This window comes from Arachis ipaensis, chromosome B05, assembly GCF_000816755.2.
Source record: "Arachis ipaensis cultivar K30076 chromosome B05, Araip1.1, whole genome shotgun sequence".
Lineage (NCBI taxonomy): Eukaryota > Viridiplantae > Streptophyta > Magnoliopsida > Fabales > Fabaceae > Arachis > Arachis ipaensis.
This window is the reverse complement of record NC_029789.2, coordinates 89598067-89601648: the sequence shown is the minus strand read 5'-3', so window position 1 is coordinate 89601648 and position 3582 is coordinate 89598067.

The following is a 3582-nucleotide window of genomic DNA, read 5'->3' as shown; positions in this document are numbered from 1 at the left end:
TTCACCTCCATATGACCCCAATCCTTATCCACCACACCAACCACCATACGAGCCTTATGAACCATACATAGAACCACCCCAATTCCAAAACAATTGCCCCCCCTCCATCTTCCTATGACGAGATGCTTCAATCTCTTGCACAAGGACAAAAGGCCATGGAAAGCATACTTAGCTCCACCCTGAACGGTCTGACCTCTGCTGTACAAGCTCTTGCCTCACAGATTGGATTAAGAATACCTCCAACAACCAATCCTCAAGCTCTAGTGCACCCCCTTTTCAGCCCCATAATGACCTCTCCATCCCATCACCACCCTCCATGGAAGAGCACCCACATCCATCAATCCAAGAGTAACACGATCCCAATTATGCTAGTGACACGGAGCAAGAGAGAAGGGATCGTCTTAGGGACGAAATGGATCTCATACTTTATAAGAAGCTAGAGGAGGCCCTAAGGGTGAAGGGAGTAGAGACCCTTGAGGAAAGTTATCATGAAGGGGAAGACATCAAGGAGGAGTCTGATTTTGTACTAGAGCAAGTGGAGAAAGCCGAAATTATAGAAGAAAAGAAAGTGGTTGAAGACTTGGGAGATGCGGAACCTCCATGGGAAAGTCCAGTCATAGAGCCTCCTTCCAAGGTGTTTGATGTTGATGTTGAGGAGGGTGTACAACCTCCAAGGCATACCATGATTGAAGACTTTACAGGGGTTGATCAAGAGACGAAGATTAAAGAAGAAGAAGCACAACCTCCCATGCCCTTGGTAAGTAATGAAGAAGAGATTGAATTGGAAGAAAGCTACCAAGAGGAAGAGGTTGAAATTGAAGAAGCTTGCAAAGAGGTGGAAGTTGTCAAGGAAGAGCTCAAGGGAATGGAGCTAGAAATCACCTTGCCAAGGTTGTTAGAGACCTCTCCCTTAAAGCCATCACCATCCATTCTTTCATTCAAGTGGGTAAATCTTTCATCTCTAAGCTTAATTAGCTCACTTGAATATGCTTTGCTTGAGACGGATGGACAACTCAGAGCTCTTTGTGGCTACAAGAGTAAGAGGGAGATGGTTAGTGGTAGGAGTTGTCCTGCAAGGTTCAATATGGTTGCACGCTCCAAGTTGAAGTGCAAGGATTGGTGTAGAGCTCGATTGAATGGGAATATGAAGTCGTTTGGGTACTTCATTGAGAATTCCAATTGCTCACCACCCAAGTGGAAAATGATGATCAACCAGAAGACGGGTGCAAAAGCAAGGTTTGGGACCCCGGAATTCATTCCAACAATCAACACTCTTGGGGCCTTGTCACTTGCTTTAACTTGCTTGAAGGCTTTCTGCGCCTAGTTTGGGATCCCGGAGGCTATTGGAATTGCAAGCATTGATGGGAATTCCTGGATGAGTTCAAGCACAAGCCTCCATGATAAGGAGCTCATCAAATGTCCAACTTAAGGACTTAAACCAAAAGTGCTAGGTGGAAGACAACCCACCATGGTATGATCGTTCTTTATCAGTCTTAGCTTTATTTTATTTTGTTTTATTCTTAGTTTTATTTTATTCTATTTTTTTCTTAGTGTTCATTCATAATGTCAGCATCAGCATCTGCATTCTGCATTCTGCATTTTGCATAAAAAAAGGGGGCAACCCATGCGTGCGCGTAGGCCACGCGTGGGCGTCGATTTCACATTTTGCTATCCCATCCAACGAATAGAAAATTGTGATGGAATCGTGCGGCTGGTGTGCTCTGTGCATAATTCAAGCCACGCATACGCATCTATGACGCGTGCACGTCACTTGCAACCTAGGAAATCCACGCGCATGCGTCAAGCACGCGCACGCATGGATAGGACAATCGGTGTAAATGGGTGTTTGACCCGAGAGTTGTGCTGCCCTTGCGATGAAATTGTGCTAGCAGTACAAAATCATCCACGCGTACGCGTCCCTGACGCGTGCGTGTCATTTCACTTTCAGACCACCCACGTGCACGCGTGGGCGACGCTTACGTGTCGCATGGCTGGTTCAGTTTTCACGCGCACGCGTGATGCACGCGTACGCGTCGCGCCCTGTTTCTAAATTCTTACTTCTTTCTTCTCTCCTTTCTACTTCTTTCTTCATTCTTTCTTACTTTTTTCTTCTTCATCTCTTTAACTTTTCATCCTTCTTCACTTTCATTCTATTTTACTTAATTTATTTGCATACTTTCATTCATTGCATTTTAATTTTGTGCATATTTTTATTTTTATTTTCTTTTCTAAAGTTATTCTTTCTCCATTGGTGTTACATGTTCTTATTCAACTGTTGCATCTTTTCTTGAATTATTTTGGTGCTTAGTGACTTGTTTTACACTGTGGGATGATATTAATTATCTGCCAATGCCAATCTTTTATGACACCTGTGTTTCTTTTGCATTGACATGAATTTATATTGTCTTTCCTTACCTAATATCTCTTCCCCATTGTTGCAATTCTTGCACTATTGATATGCCATCTGCTTCTACTGTTTTCTACCTTGCATGTTGTAGCTACCATGTAATTGAGACCCTCGTTATTTGGCATTAACCCACCCATACTTTATTTATTTTCTATCTTTGTTTTTGGGTTACTTTTCTTCCTTTTTCTCTTCTTTCAGGATGGCCATCGAGAAGGGACATGAAGAACTTTTATATGGGGCAACAACCAAGTGGGAGCAATGAACAATTCTCATCACAATTGATACGGATAACTAGGATAGGACGTCCAGTTTTCATACCTTGCTAAGAGTTTTCTTAATTATTAATTTAATTTCCTTGTTATTTACATTCCTTGTTCCATATTTTAAAAACTCAAAAAGATACAATCTCATAACCAATAATAACTACACCTCCCTGCAATTCCTTAAGAGACGATGATGCACGGAAACTTGTCCTTTAACAAATCTCCCTCGGCAAGTATACCGAATTGTCGTCAAGTAAAAACTCACAATAGAGTGAGGTCGAATCCCACAGGGATTGATTGGTCAAGCAACTTTAATTGGAAGAATGTTCTAGTTGAGCTAAGCAGAAATTGGGTTGAGAATTGCAGGAAATTAAATGGTGGGAAAGTAAATTGCAGAAAATAAATGACGGAAGGTAAATTGCAGAATCTTAAATGGGGATGGGAAGTTTAGCATGAAAGTAAATGGCATAAAGTAAAGAGAATGGGTAAGATCAGAAATGGGGAATTCATTGGGCTTAGGAGATGTTGCATTCTCTGGATCAAGTTCATTTTCATCTCTTCCTCAATCAATGCATTTATTGATCTCCTTGGCAATCTTAAGTGATTGAATTCCAATTCCTTGGTAATTCAATCTCTCTAATAAAGGACGTTAGTGGCGTTAACGTTAAGTGAAAGTGTGGGTTCGAGAACGTTAGTGACAATCACCTTTTTCACTAACGTTCCTAACCCAGGGATGATCTACGTTAACTTCAACGTTAGTGGCACCAACGTGACAACTAACGTTGCCTCTTGGTCCTTCGCACACGTTATTGGGACTTACCTTTTCCAATAACGTTGAGAGTCTTCCCTTCCCCCTACGTTAGAGTTCACGTTAGTGTGGCTAACGTGACCTTTAACGTAGGCTTGCCAAAT